Source organism: Phalacrocorax aristotelis, chromosome 12, assembly GCF_949628215.1.
Source record: "Phalacrocorax aristotelis chromosome 12, bGulAri2.1, whole genome shotgun sequence".
Classification (NCBI taxonomy): Eukaryota; Metazoa; Chordata; class Aves; order Suliformes; family Phalacrocoracidae; genus Phalacrocorax; species Phalacrocorax aristotelis.
The window spans coordinates 23993946-24009836 of record NC_134287.1 but is presented as its reverse complement, the minus strand read 5'-3'; the positions used below and the strand labels follow the sequence as shown (position 1 = coordinate 24009836).

The window sequence follows — 15891 nt, the reverse complement described above, 5'->3', positions numbered from 1 at the left end:
ACCAACCATTCTCATGCACAAAACCGAAAGTGAAAATGACCATTTTTTGTAGGGCAAAAGCACAAAAAATCCCCACAGAACTCAGTAGTTTGGAAAAGCAACCCCAATTATTACATTATGTAAAGAAGGCGGGGGAAAAAAAAAGAAAACCAAACCAAAACCCGATCACAACCCTGATGCCACATGCCTACAAGCAGTTCCTGGGGCTTATTCTGCGGGGGTGGGAACCCAACCTTGTTCCCCAGGTTTGCTGTGCTGCTTCTCCTCCCTCGAGACACTTTGCTGTTTGGTGCAGAGGCAATGAATGGCGCTGCTGGGGCTGCGAGGGGGAAAGGTGCAGAGGAATAGAAGCTCTGTGGATGCAGCCAAGTTACGGTTTCTGGATGGTATTAATCGAGAAGAGTAATTCAGATAATGCTGCTGCCCAGCGACCAGAATTGGGTACTGAGCCCGGGAGCCGTGCACGCGCGGTGGCGTCCCTGTGATCCCCATTGCTCTCTCCGCAGGTAACAGCCCTGCGATGCTGCAGTGCCTGCGAGGTGATGCCGCCGTGCTCGTTGCTGCTTCCTGGTAAGGAAAGGCCTCCTCTGCTCTTGCTGCAGCGTGGTGGTGTGTCGGACACGATTCCCTGTGTCGGGTGAGGCCTAGGGCTGCCGGCGAGGTGAGCGAGCCCCTTTGGTGGGTGCAGGGGTATCTCCTTGTGTGCCTGTACTACTGGGGCTGGTGGGATGGGAAGCTTCAAATGACCCGCCGAGGCAGGCTTCTGGTATGCTAAAGGCGAGCGGGTGAGGGCAGCCCTAGGAGTTACCCGGGAGCTGATAGAAGGGAAGAGGGAAAGGAGGAGGAGGATGATGACCTTTTCCCCCTGCAGCTTCTGGGTGCAGAAGATGGCCGACTCCCCAGCTCACCAGAGCTCCCCCTCAGCCTCCCCTGGCCCCCCTTGCCCCGTGCGCCTGCCCCCAGCTCCAGCACGGGCGAGCTAGGCTACGTGCCTAGGAAGCCTCATCTGGTAAGAGCTGTAAGACACCCACGTATTCTCTTCAGGTGGAGGACGGCCTAGAGTCTGGAGCTGCAGAAGAGGCAGGGAGGAGAGGAGGGGAAAGAAGCATCTGAACGGCTAAATTGTGCCAGCAGCGCTGAGAGCGAGAGTCGCGGTGAGTCCTGGGCCACTGGGGCCCCGTTGCCTCTCTTGTGCGTCCTGGGCCCTCCCTGTCTTTCCCCCGGCCCCCTCTCTTTCCTTACCTGCTGCAAAATTTACTTTTTTTTTTGCGCCCCCCCCCCCCCCCCCCCCCCCGCACCTTCTTTCTCCATCTCGCTCTGAGTGTCTCCCTGCCTCCCCATCTTTTCAGTCCTCCCTCTCTCTGTCCTGTAGCCTGTGGCTCCTTTTTCTTTCTCCGCCTCTCTCTGCCTGGCTCTGGCTCCGTTTTTTTTTTTTTTTTCCTCCTGCTCTGTCCTGTAGCCTGTCGGTGTTTTGTTGTTCTCTGGCTCTCTTGATCTGACTCCCTGTGTTACCGAAAAACGCGTTAAAATCGGAAACGACTCCTCAACACCAATTTAGTATTAAAGAGCAGGCATTCTTTATTCGCGGCGCCGGATGCACGGGGGATCGCTCCTCCTGGTGTGCGTACCTCACGCACCTTTCCCGTACAATTTGTAGATCAATGTTTTACGTATTCATACATATTCATTATTGTCCTGTCTGCTGATTGGTACAAACTTGCTCGTTCCGTATGTAAATCGCTGCGCAGGCTCGGTTGTCCTCTTCCGTTGTTCTCTTCTGTTACTTGGGTCGGTGGTGGTCTGTGAGTCGGTGGTCGCGATCTCCCCCTGCCGGAATTACCTTTTAGCTTCTCGGCTCTTACTCTTGGCAGTCTTGGCTAGTTTTCTCAGTCCGCTAAGCGAAACAGCGTTTTTTCATCCTTTTCTGACAGAAGCACGTTGTCTGTTGTTCTGTTCGCATTAATGATCGCCTACGGACTAAAATGCAGATCGACAGATACGCTGATTGGTACGCTCCATGTTCCCGTAATGGAACACCGTCTCTGGTTGATTTCATCACTTTGGTTACATTTCCCCTGTTTGGAAGTTCTGAAATAATAATTTTCTCAATACTTCCATCCTAGATCAATAATATTCCACTATGTCAGTTTAGTGTTTGCTTCATGTTCTGAAATTTTTCACTTGATTGTGGTCTCCAGGGTGTATGCAGGTCCCATTTTCTACCCAAAATTTTATTAATTTGTTGAAGTACCTCTGCAAAAAAATGTGGTGCTCTATCAGAGGACATTCCCGTTGGCACTCTAAATCTTGGTATTATTTCCTTCAGCAACGTCTTAACTACTACTCTAGCTTTGTCGGTGCAGCACGAGAAAGCTGCTGGCCATCTAGAAAATTTGTCAATCAGCACTGACAAATACTGCTATATCTATTTTGTCTGGGTAACTCAGAGAACTTAATTTGCTAATAATTTCCGGGAGCATTTTTTTTGTTACTCCTAAAGGTTGTTTCCTTTGGTTCAGGGGATTATTTCTAGGACAGATTGGACACTTAGCTACTATGGGTTTAACTATTCTTGTCGTGCCTACACACGCTACAGATGTTTTTAAACTCAAAACCGTAGCGCCTACAGCCTAATGTGTTTGCTCATGGTTTTCTTTTGCAAGTTCTGTCATAACTTGTGGGGTGGTTGTTGTTATTACTTGTTTTTCTGGTGTTACCTACCATCTCTCTGTGTTTTGTGATGCTTCCAATTGTTCTGCTAATTGCTCATCCAATTTATTATATCTCGGTTTCAACTTTGGAATTCTGATCTGTTTTACTGGTACTAGTGCAAGGATACCTTGCTCTGCAGTCCTCTTTGCAGCTTTATCGGTCAGTCGTTTGCTTATGTTTACAGCCGTCTGGCCAAATTGATGAGCTTTGCAACGCTTTACCGCCACTTCTTTTGGTTTCTGCACGTCTTCCGGAAGTTGGAGAATTTCTTCTTTATGCTGTATTGATGATTCTTGGGCTGATGGCAGTCCTTTCTCCTTCCCAATAGCTCCATGATCGTGGATCACACCAAATGCACGTTTGGAATCAGTCTAGATATTTATCCTTTGTCCTTCTGCCATTCGCAGAGCTCGCTTCAATGCTACCAATACTGCTTTCTGTGCTGAGGTGTTTGCAGGCAGCACCCCTGACTCCGTTCCCTCGGCGGCGATAACGACAGCATATCCGGCCATTCGCTTCTCTTCTCGCCCAGAGCTTCTTCCATCTGTAAACAACTCCAGATCAGGATTTTCCCAGAGGTTTGTGTCTCAGGTCTGGTCTGCTGGAATAGACTTGTTCAATAGTTAGCAAGCGATCGTGTTCTAAATTGTCCGTAAGGTTTTCTGTTGTTAAAAACATAGCAGGATTCAGTATAGCAGTAGTCTTCGATTCCACATCGTCTTGTTCTAACAGAACAACTTGATATTTCAACATTCTGCTAAGGGATAGCCAACGACCCCCCTTTTGTTCTAAAACAGTCACTGCTATGTGCGGGACATATACTGTCATCTTCTGTCCCATTGTTAACTTTGGGGCTTCCCGGATCGGCAGTGCTGTTGTTGCTACTGCCCGTAAACACCTAGGCCATCTTTTACTCGCGTGGTCAGGTTGTTTGGAGAAGTAGCCCACAGGTCTCTTCCAGGTTCCCAGTCGCTGTGTCAGCACTCCAAGGGCTAAATGTTGTCTTTCGTGGACAAACAACTCAAAAGGTTTAGCGAAATCAGGTAGGCCTAATGCAGGGGCCATCATCGAGGCTCTTTTCAGTTCTTTGAATGCCGTTTGGCATCCGGGCATCCAGGTTAAATATTTATCCTTTTGAGTCTTTCAATGCCTCAAATAATGGTTTTACATACAGTCTATAGTTCAGAATCCAGAGCTGATGCTATTTCATTGTTTTCAGAAAAGCTCTCAGTTCCTTCGGGCTGCTAGGTTCGGGAATTTGACAAATAGTTTCTTTCTTTTCACTTTCTAATTGTCTTTGTCTTTGAGATATTTCAAATCCTAAATAAATGGCTGCTTCTTTTCCTATTTGGGTTTTGTTTCTGGAAACTCCGCATCTTCCTTGGCCGAGAAAATTTAAAAATTTCAAAACATTTTTCTTTACTTTGTGCCGCTATCAGAATGTCATCCGCATTCTGTAACAAGATGCCTCTCCCTGGGTTCTGTTTTTTCTATATCTCTAATTTTTTTTTGCCAGCTGAGTCTCAAGTATCGTAGGACTATTTTTAAATCCTTGTGGAAGTACGGTCCATGGTAGCTGTGTCTTTCATTCTGTGGTGGGGCTTTCCCATTGCAAAGCAAATAGGCTTTGACTTTTTATGCCTGGAGGTATGCAAAAGAAGGCGTCCTTCAAATCTAGTACAGTAAACCATTTATGCTCCTCCTTTAAAAGAGGTCAGTAAAGCGTATGGATTAGCTACTACCGGATGTATATCTTGGACCACCTGATTTATAGCCCTTAAATCGTGAACTAGCTAATACTCTTTGCCTCTAGATTTCTTTACTGGCGACACAGGAGTACTATATTCTGATTCACATTCCACTAAAAGCTCATATTCTGAAAAATTTTATAATTAACTTCTGTAATCCTTTTCGAGCCTCTCGCTTAATAGGGTATTGTTTTTGTCTTACGGGCTTGGCTCCAGGCTTTAAGGTTACTTTTACCGGCTCTGCCCACTTAGATCGCTCCGGAGCTCCGCTCGCTCAAACCAAAGGAATTACTACGTTTTCCACTTCCTCGGGAACCCGTTCCTCCCTGGAGGAATCCTGTAACATAAACGCTCTCGCCTCTGTGGCTTTTGATTCTGGTATTAGTGATTTAATCTCTCCATCTTTAAAAGTTACTTGAGCATCTAATTGACCTAATAGATCTCGTCATAACAGAGGCAGTGGACATTCAGGCATATGCAGAAACTGGTGAGTTGCCCATTGCTTCTCCAATTTAAACTTTAATGGCTCTGAGAGGGGCTAATTTTTCTTTGCCCTGTTGCGCTAGCAACATCTACTGATTTATGATCAAATTTCTCTTCACGTGTATTCAATACCAAATAAGTGGCTCCCGTATCTACCAAAAATTCTATTTCTTCATTCCGTAGCTTCAGTGTAACCAGGTGTTCAGCTAGGGTTGATTCCCCTGGTCTCCTTCATGCCAAGCTACTTCAAGCATTTAACCCAGATCTCTGGATTCAGGTTGTTCTAGTTTCTGAAGGTTGTTTTCTCTCCCCCCGCCCCCATCTGGGGCTGATTGTCTTATGAATATAGAGACCAGCTGAATTGCTTTTTCTGGTTTTTCTGGGTTCAAATGAGTATATTTTCTGGTGGTCACCTTCAGTCTTTCCATAAAGGCTGAAGGGGACTCACTTAATTCTTGTCTCACTTCATAAATTTTGACCAATTTATTGCTTTTGGCATTGCTTGTCTTACTCCAAATAAAATCTCTCTCTGACATCTAGTCAACATTCCCCTGGGTCCTGGCTGATTAGGGTCCCACTCGGGATTTGTAGATGGAAAATTCTTATTCATTGTTCTCTGTAAATTCCCGTTAGCATGTGCTCCCTGCACCTGCCTTCTGGCTGTATTCCATACTATTTTCTTGTCAGTTTCATCAAGCGAAGTATCCAGTATCACAAGTAGAGCAACACTCTTTCAAGTTCTCACCACGTTTTCCTCTTTTCAGAAACATTGCCGTAGAATCTTGTGGACATACCTCACGCTGTTTCTGCTGCTCGGGATGATTCCACGGTGTAAAGAACAAATCAACATATGCCACTTCTTCCCGTTGGAGGGACTCCAACCCCCGTTAGAGGTCTCACTGGAAATCTGCCACTGGGATCTGTAGCCCCCTGCTAGATATCCCTGGAGACTTCAACCCCCTGTTGAAGACTCCCCTACCCTCGGGTCCCGCTCCACAGGCTTTCGCCTAGCAGAGACTTACCAACCGAGGCACCTCTTGGCCCCGACCCTGCGTGGCTTTCGCCGCGCCTTACGGGCAGGCCTGTGGGACTCAAACCCGCTATCCTATCCTATGTGGGAAACTAACCCCACGTATTATTCTACCTAAGTTTCTTCTTCAAAGAATGCCTTGTTTACCTCAATCCAGGGGATCTTGCTCAGAATTCTCTGGCCCGGGGATCGGAAGCTCTCCCGGAGAATTCCTCGGGGCCGGCTGCAGGTCCCACGATCCCACGGATCCGTCGAGATTCAAAAGCAGGTTCCCACCTGGGGTGCCAAAACTGTTACCGAAAAACGCGTTAAAATCGGAAACGACTCCTCAACACCAATTTAGTATTAAAGAGCAGGCATTCTATATTCACGGCGCCGGATGCACGGGGGATCGCTCCTCCTGGCGTGCGTACCTCACGCACCTTTCCTGTACAATTCGTAGATGAAAATTTTACATACTCATACATAGTCGTTATTGTCTTGTCTAGCGATGGGTACAAACTTGCTCGTTCCGTATGTCAATCACTGCGCAGGCTCGGTTGTCCTCTTCCGTTGTTCTCTTCTGAGTAGGTGGTGTTACTTGGGTCGGTGGTGGTCTGTGAGTCGGTGGTCGCGATCTCCCCCTGCCGGAATTACCTTTTAGCTTCTCGGCTCTTACTCTTGGCAGTCTTGGCTAGTTTTCTCAGTCCGCTAAGCGAAACCGCGTTTTGTCATCCTTTTCTGACAGAAGCATGTTGTCTGTTGTTCTGCTGACATTAACGATCGCCTAGGCACTAAAATGCAGATCGACAGGTGCGCTGATTGGTACGCTCCATGTTCCCGTAATGGAACACCGTCTCTGGTTGGTTGATTTCATCGCTTTGGTTACACCTGTTCCTGTTGTTCAGTTTCTTCTTTTTTGGCTTTGTGTGATTCTCTCTGTGATTCTGTTTTTCTCTGCCTCGCTTTTCCCAGCTCCCCGTCCCTCACTTTTAATGCCCGTTATCCTTCACCAGCACACTCTCCCTTGGTTCCCATCCTCGTTTCTGAATTCCTCCTGCTTTGCCACGTAGCCCGTGACTTTTTTCTTAATCTCTCTCTGTCTGCCTCAACGCTCCCCCCGTGCTTTTTAATTCGTCTTCTCTGCTCTGTACCCTGCTACTGTTCTTGCCTTTCTGAGTTCTTCTCTGTCCAGCTCCCTTGCCCTATTCATGAATTCCTGTTCTTCCTGCAGCCACCGCTGTTCCCTGTGACCTCCATCTCTCTCTGTCCAGCTCCCTGTCCCTAGGTTTTAATTCCTGCCTCTGCCCGCTGTAGCCTGTCTAGATGTTTCTCTCGGCCTCTCTCTCTGTCCGGCTCCCTCTCTCTGTGTTCTAATTCCACGTTCTCTGTCACGTGGACCCGTGCTATTTGTTTGTCCTCATCTCTCTCTGTCCAGCTCCTTGCTGCGATGTTTTATTTCCTCATTTCCTCCCTCTCTGTCTTTGTAGCCCATTGCTGTTGGTTTGTTTTTTTCTTTTTTTTCACTTGTTTCTTCATGTGTCTCTGTCTGCCTCCCAGTCCCTGATCTTTAATTCCTCCTTCCCTGTAGGCCGCTGTTCCTTTTTTCCATTCTACATTGTGTTCTCTTTGGTCTCGTGTTCTTATTCATTGATTCCCTCCTCGCTGCCCTGTGGCTTGTCCCCATTTTATTGTTGCTTCTCTCTCCCTCTCTCTGGCTTCTTGCCCCTGTTTTTAAAATTCCTCCCTCTCTTCTCTCTTCCCTGTAGGCCGTGTGATCTTTAGCCTTTCTCCATGTCTTTCTGCCCATCTCTCTGTGTCTATTCATTAATTCTTCCCTCTCTGCCCTGTAGCCTGTAGCTTCTGTCCTTTCTCCATCTTGCTGTCCCTGGCTCCCGCGTGACCCTATGCTAGAATTGTTTCTCTCTTCTCTCCGTACGCATTGCGATTCCTTTTGCTCTCTGTCTCCCTTTGTTTTTTTTCTTTTTTTTTTTCTGGCTCCCTGTCCCTAATTCTTAATTCTCTGCCTTCTCGTGCCCCATGGTTTGTTCTGTGGGGTTCTCTCGCGGTTCCCTCGCAGTTCCCTCCAGTCCATACTGGGCTATATTGGTCTAGTCCATACTGGGCTATATTGGTCTGTCCCGGCTTCCTCCCACTTCTTTCCCAGTGCCTCACAGTAGGTCCCGGTTCCGTCCATGGGATGAACTGTGAGGGAACTGTGAGGGAACTGTGAGGGAACTGTGAGGGAACTGTGAGGGAACTGTGAGGGAACTGTGAGGGAACTGTGAGGGAACTGTGAGGGAACTGTGAGGGAACTGTGAGGGAACTGTGAGGGAACTGTGAGGGAACTGTGAGGGAACTGTGAGGGAACTGTGAGGGAACTGTGAGGGAACTGTGAGGGAACTGTGAGGGAACTGTGAGGGAACTGTGAGGAGGGGGGCGGCCCCCCGGGCCCCAGCCCCTCCCCCCCGCCTGGGGCCAGGCCCCGCGGCCGCCGGCCCCTTCCTCCTCTGCCCGCTCCCGTCGCAGACGGCTCGGTATGTGTCACGAGCGGCAGCCGCGTTCAGCAGCTCTCGGAGGGCGCGCGGCTGTGCCCGGCCGTGACCGGGGCCCGCAGGGGTTTCCCGCTCGCCCCGAGAAGGCGCTGGCCCCGAGCCGGCGCGTCCCGCCCCGCCCGGCCCTCGGCGCCCTCGCGAGCTGAGCGCGGCCCGGCCAGCAGGGGGCGCTGGCGCTCACCGGCTGGGCGCGGTGGCGGGGCCGGTGGGGGCCGTTCCTTCCGGCCGCCCTTTAAGGGCCGCCCCGCGGGGCTCGGGCTTCCGGTGGCGCGTGCGCGGCGCGTCGGAGCGGGGGCGGGAGCGGTGCGTGTGGAGGCCGAAGGGCCGGTGCGTGTGGCGGCCGGGTCGCGAGGCGTCCCTGTGCGGTGCCGGGGCCCCTCTGCGGCCCGGCGTGGGAAGCCCGCGGCCGGCGGAGCCTGCTCGGAGCTGGGCGGGGAGCGCCGCGGCGGTCCGGCCGCCGGCAGCCATCCCCTGCGGTGGCCGGCAGCCCCTTGGGACGCCTGGAGGCCTGGCGGTGCCCGAGCCTCGCCTGCGGCAGCCGCCTGAGAGAGCAGCGCGGCCGTGTCCGGGGGCCGGAGAGCGCTGGTGGGTGAGTTTGGGCAGCGGGGGGCGGGTGTGTGTCTCCGGGCGGGGCCGGGGGGCTCCGTGCCCCGCAGAGGAGCCCCGGTCGGGCATCGTTCGCTTCCGAACAATGCAGGTCTGTCCCTGGTTATTTTCTGTGTACAGTGTTTCGGGCCACCTGCAAGCCTTTGGCCGGGTAGGTTTGGTGCGGGGCGATGGCAGGTGTGGACCCTGAAAGATCTCGGGTGGGGGGCGTGGGAGGTATTTCTTGCCTTAAAACTCTGAGCCCACCTCGCGTGTCATGTCGTGTTATCATGTCGTGAGTCTCGTGACTGTGGCAAATGGCTGAGTCGGGCGTTTTCTGATAACTAACTTCTGAACGTGTGCGTGTGTAGGCACGGGGAGATTTGTGCAGGGTGACGGAGCCCCTTGTGCTTCTGTGCTAATGTCTACCTGTTCTAGACCTCCAGTGTTGGAAAGCCTTTGTTTAGTGCCTAGTTGTGGCTGCGTAACTGCTGTTGCGCCTGCAGCTGTGCTCGCAGGGATGCTGGGTGGCTCCGCATCAAACCGGCCGCCGGGCGGCCGGGTTGTGCCGCAGAGCATGCCGGGAGCTGTAGTCCTTGCGGCTGCCGGGCGGCCGGGTTGTGCCGCAGAGCATGCCGGGAGCTATATGCCTGGCGCAGTGGCTGCCGGCTCTGTCACGTGGTTCGCCGGGCATGGCGGGAGGCGCGGTCTTCCGGCGCTCGGGTGCCGGGCGGCCGTGGCGCGTACGGTACGCGAGGTGTATTTTTGGGGTTGGCTTCGTGTTGATTACTGGGGGCTTGCGGGTGCGGCCGCTTCCTGAGAAGCGGTGAGTTCCCCGGGAGCTGACAGAAGGGAAGAGGGAAAGGAGGAGGACGATGACCTTTTCCCCGTGCCCAGGGCGCAGATGATGGCCGCCTCCCCGGCCCACCGGAGGTCCCGCTCAGCCTCCCCGGGCCCCCCTTGCCCCGTGCGCCTGCCCCCAGCTCCGGCACCTCCCCATAAGCGTGCTGCATAGCCTTAGGCCGCCCCCAGGCCCTGTCGTGAAGGCAGCAAGCCGTCCCTCAAGCGCACTGGATTCCCCCTTGGCGCAGGGGCCCTTAGCAGTAGCGTGGGGAGGGAGCGGTGTGTCCAGAAGCCCCTGCGGAAGGAGAGGCTTTGGCCAGGGTCGATCGACGGTAATGACGGTCGCTGTTTCTTCTTTCCCTCTCCCAGAGACCGTGCTGAGGACGTGGTTGTCTGTCCTTCCCCCGGGGATGCCGTTGCCTGCGGCCGTCTCAGGCTCGCGTGGCTTCTCTCTGCCCGTCCTCGCCGTCCTCGCAGCGCAGGGCCGAAAAGGGATAGACAAAGCCCTTCCCGGCTGCGGACAGGAGCTGCCTCGGCTGAAGCTGGAGACGCCAACGAAAGGTAAAGAAGAAGAAACTGAAGGTGCTCTGGCTGCCAGCTGCCTTCCTGCCGCAGGCAAGAGAGAGCCTGTCCATGCAGGTGGGGGAGGAAGGATCCCCCTTCATAGCCTGCAGCGGGCCAGGCCACCAACGTGCACCGTAGGGTCTGTACGCGTAACCCGGAGTTGGGTACGGGCGTGTAGTGCACGAGCGAGCTAGGCTACGTGCCTAGGAAGCCTCATCTGGTAAGAGCTGTAAGACACCCACGTATTCTCTTCAGGTGGAGGACGGCCTAGAGTCTGGAGCTGCAGAAGAGGCAGGGAGGAGAGGAGGGGAAAGAAGCATCTGAACGGCTAAATTGTGCCAGCAGCGCTGAGAGCGAGAGTCGCGGTGAGTCCTGGGCCACTGGGGCCCCGTTGCCTCTCTTGTACGTCCTGGGCCCTCCCTGTCTCTCCCCCGGCCCCCTCTCTTTCCTTACCTGCTGCAAAATTATTTTTTTTTGCGCCCCCCCCGCACCTTCTTTCTCCGTCTCGCTCTGAGTGGCTCCCTGCCTCCCCGTCTTTTCAGTCCTCCCTCTCTCTGTCCTGTAGCCTGTGGCTCCTTTTTCTTTCTCCGCCTCTCTCTGCCTGGCTCTGGCTCAGTTTTTTTTTTTTTTTTTATTCGTCCTGCTCTGTCCTGTAGCCTGTCGGTGTTTTGTTGTTCTCTGGCTCTCTTGATCTGACTCCCTGTGTTACCGAAAAACGCGTTAAAATCGGAAACGACTCCTCAACACCAATTTAGTATTAAAGAGCAGGCATTCTTTATTCGCGGCGCCGGATGCACGGGGGATCGCTCCTCCTGGCGTGCGTACCTCACGCACCTTTCCCGTACAATTTATAGATGAAAATTTCACATACTCATACATAGTCATTATTGTCTTGTCTAGCGATGGGTACAAACTTGCTCGTTCCCTATGTCAGTCACTGCGCAGGCTCGGTTGTCCTCCCAGTACAGTGCGGGGAACGGGGACGTACAGTGCGGGGAACGGGGACGTACCAGGATCTACTGGGTTGTACTGGGAGGGAACTGGGACGTACTGGGAGGCTCTACAATGTCCTGGGATGTCCTGGGATGTAGTGTGGAGGAACTAGGATGTACAGGCTTGTACTGGGTTGTACCGGGTGGAACTGGCAGGAATTTGGGATGTACCAGGATGTACTGGGATGTACTGGGAGGTAACTGTTATGTACTGGGAAGGAACTGGTAGGGAACTGGGATGTACTGGTATGTACTGGGAGGGAAGTGTTATGTACTGAGGGTAACTGGGACGTACTGGGATGTGCTGGGAGGGAACTGTGAAGTACTGGGATGTACTGGGAGGGAACTGGGATGTACTGGGACATACTGGGAGGGAACTGGGATGTACTGGGAGGGAACTGGGATGTACTGGGAGGGAACTGGGATGTACTGGGAGGGAACTGGGATGTACTTGGTATGTACGGGGAGGGCACTGGAATGTACTTGGTATGTACGGGGAGGGCACTGGAATGTAATGGGATGTACTGGGAGGGAACTGGGGTGTACTGGGAGGCACTACAATGTGCTGGGATGTCCTGGGATGTACCGTGGAGGAAGTAGGGTGTACAGGCTTGTACTGGGTTGTACCGGGTGGAACTAGCAGGGATTTGGGATGTACCAGGATCTACTGGGATGTACTGGGATGTACTGGGAGGGAAGTGTTATGTACTGAGGGGAACTGGGACGTACTGGGATGTGCTGGGAGGGAACTGTGAAGTACTGGGATGTACTGGGAGGGAACTGGTATGTACTGGGAGGGAACTGGGATGTACTGGGTGGAAAGTGTTGGGAATTGGGATTTACTGGGAGGGAACTGGGATGGACTGGGAGGGAACTGGGATGTAGTGGGACATACTGGGAGGGAACTGGGATGTACTGGGGTGTACTGGGAGGGGACTGTTATGTACCGAGGGGGAACTGGGATGTACTGGGAGTGAACTGTGAAGTACTGGGATGTACTTAGAGGGAAGTGGGAGGGAACTTGGATGTAGTGGGAGAGAACTGGGATTTACTTGGAGGAAAGTGGCATGTACTGGGCTGTACTGGAATGGAACTGGGAGTGAACTGTCTGTGAACTGTGAGGGAACTGGGATGTACTGGGATGTACTGGGACAGACTGGGAGGGATCTGGGATGTACTGGGATGCACTGGTAGGGAACTGGGATGTACTGGGAGGAATCTGGAATGTCCCAGTTGACACCCACTTCCCTCCCAGTGCCTCCCACTATATCCCAGTCTCCTCCCAGTACATCCCAGTAAATCCCAGTTCGCTCCCAGTACATCCCAGTACATCGCAGTACATTCCAGTTCCGTGCCTGTACATCCCAATACATCCCCGTTCCATGCCAGTACATCCCAGTTCCCTACCAGTTCATCCCCGTACATCCCAATTCCCTCCCGGTTCACTACCACTTCTTTCCCAGTGCCTCCCAATACATCCCAGTTCCATCCCATTACATCCCAGTATATCCCAGGTCCCTCCCAGTACATCCCAGGTCCCTCCCCGTTAATCCTAGGTCCCTCCCAGTACTGGGAGGGAGCTGGGATGTACTGGGAGGCACTACAATGTGCGGGGATGCCCTGGGATGTACTGTGGAGGAACTAGGATGTACAGGCTTGTACTGGGTTGTACCGGGTGGAACTGGCAGGGATTTGGGATGTACCAGGATCTACTGTGATGTACTGGGATGTACTGGGAGGTAACTGTTATGTACTGGGAAGGAACAGGGAGGGAACTGGGATGTACTGGTAGGGAACTGGGATGTACTGTGAGGGAACTGGGACGTACTGTGAGGACACTGGGATGTACTGTTATGTACTGGGAGGGAAGTGTTATGTACAGAGCGGAACTGGTGCGTACTGGGATGTACTGGGATGGAACTGTGAAGTACTGGGATGTACTGGGAGTGAACTGGGAGGGAACTGGTATGTAGTAGGATGTACTGGGTGGGAACTGGGATGTACTGGGATGTACTGGGAGGGAACTGGTATGTACTGGGAGGGAACTGGGAGGAAACTGGGATGTAATGGGAGGGAACTGGGATGTAGTGGGAGGGAACTGGGAGGGAACTGGGATGTACTGGGACATACTGGCAGGGAACTGGGATGTACTGGGAGGGGATTGGGATGTACTGGGAGGGAAGTTGGATGTATTGGGAGGGAAGTGTTATGTACCAAGTGGGAACTGGGACGTACTGGGATGTAGTGGGAGTGAACTGTGAAGTACTGGGATGTACTTAGAGGGAACTGGGATGTACTGGGAGGGAACTTTGAAGTACTGGGATGTACTTAGAGGAAACTGGGAGGCAACTGGCATGTACTGGGATGTACTGGAATGGAACTGGGAGTGAACTGTGTGTGAACTGGGAGGGAACTGGGATGTACTGTGAGGGAACTGGGATGTACTGGGAGGGACTGGGAGGGATCTGGGATGTACTGGGCTGCACAGGTAGGGAACTGGGATGTACTGGGAGGAAACTGGAATGTCCCAGTTGACACCCGCTTTCCTCCCAGTATATCCCAGTTTCCTCCCAGTATATCCCAGTTTCCTCCCAGTATATCCCAGTTTCCTCCCAGTATATCCCAGTTTCCTCCCAGTAAATCCCAGTTTCCTCCCAGTACATCCCAGTAAATCCCAGCTCGCTCCCAGTACATGCCAATACATCGCCGTACATTCCAGTACATCCCAGTTTCCTACCAGTTCATCCCCTTACATCCCAATTCCCTCCCGGTTCACTACCACTTCTTTCCCAGTGCCTCCCAATACATCCCAGTTCCGTCCCATTACATCCCAGTACATCCCAGGTCCCTCCCAGTACATCCCAGGTCCCTCCCAGTACTGGGAGGGAACTGGGATGTACTGGGAGGCACTACAATGTGCGGGGATGCCCTGGGATGTACCGTGGAGGAACTAGGATGTACAGGCTTGTACTGGGTTGTGCCAGGTGGAACTGGCAGGGATTTGGGATGTACCAGGGTCTACTAGGATGTACTGGGATGTACTGGGAGGTAACTGTTATGTACTGGGAAGGAACTGGGAGGGAACTGGGATGTACTGGGAGGGAACTGGGACGTACTGTGAGGACACTGGGATGTACTGTTATGTACTGGGAGGGAAGTGTTATGTACTGAGGGGAACTGGGACGTACTGGGATGTACTGGGAGGGAACTGTGAAGTACTGGGATGTACTGGGAGTGAACTGGGAGGGAACTGGTATGTAGTAGGATGTACTGGGTGGGAACTGGGATGTACCAGGATGTACTGGGAGGGAACTGGTATGTACTGGGAGGGAACTGGGATGTACTGGGAGGGAACTGGGATGTACTGGGAGGGAACTGGGATGTACTGGGATGTAGTGGGAGGGAACTGGGAGGGAACTGGGATGTACTGGGAGGGAACTGCTATGTACTGGGAGCGAACTGGGATGTACTGGGGACATACTGGCAGGGAACTGGGATGTACTGGGAGGGGATTGGGATGTACTGGGAGGGAACTTGGATGTATTGGGAGGGAAGTGTTATGTACCAAGGGGGAACTGGGACGTACTGGGATGTAGTGGGAGTGAACTGTGAAGTACTGGGATGTACTTAGAGGGAACTGGGATGTACTGGGAGTGAACTGTGAAGTACTGGGATGTACTTAGAGGAAACTGGGAGGCAACTGGCATGTACTGGGAGGGACTGGAATGGAACTGGGAGTGAACTGTGTGTGAACTGGGAGGGAACTGGGATATACTGTGAGGGAACTGGGAGGGACTGGGAGGGATCTGGGATGTACTGGCAGGGAACTGTGAAGTAGTGGGATGTACTGGGAGTGAACTGGGAGGGAACTGGTATGTAGTAGGATGTACTGGGTGGGAACTGGGATGTACCGGGATGTACTGGGATGTAGTGGGAGGGAACTGGGAGGGAACTGGGATGTACTGGGAGGGAACTGGTATGTACTGGGAGGGAACTTGGATGTACTGGGACATACTGGCAGGGAACTGGGATGTACTGGGAGGGGATTGGGACGGACTGGGAGGGAACTGGGATGTACTGGGCTGCACTGGTAGGGAACTGGGATGTACTGGGAGGAAACTGGAATGTCCCAGTTGACACCCACTTCCCTCCCAATGCCTCCCAGTATATCCCAATTTCCTCCCAGTATATCCCAGTTTCCTCCCAGTACATCCCAGTAAATCCCAGCTCGCTCCCAGTACATGCCAATACATCGCTGTACATTCCAGTTCTGTTCCTGTACATCCCAATACATCCCCGTTCCATGCCAGTACATCCCAGTTTCCTACCAGTTCATCCCCGTACATCCCAGTTCCCTCCCGGTTCACTACCACTTCTTTCCCAGTGCCTCCCAATACATC

At 52.7% G+C, this 15891-nt stretch overlaps 1 long non-coding RNA gene across 2 annotated transcripts in view; it reads left to right on the top strand.

Moving 5' to 3' along the window:
• LOC142063778 (uncharacterized) overlaps positions 1–10894 on the top strand; it is a 222973-nt gene extending 212079 nt beyond the window's left edge. Inside the window, exons 8-10 of one of the 2 annotated variants that reach the window (XR_012662869.1) lie at positions 1045–1154; positions 10305–10496; positions 10755–10894. This is a non-coding gene — a long non-coding RNA (uncharacterized LOC142063778). The remainder of the gene's footprint in view (positions 1–1044; positions 1155–10304; positions 10497–10754) is intronic. The other variant, XR_012662870.1, reaches the window with a different exon arrangement.
• Positions 10895–15891: the final 4997 nt, after the last annotated feature.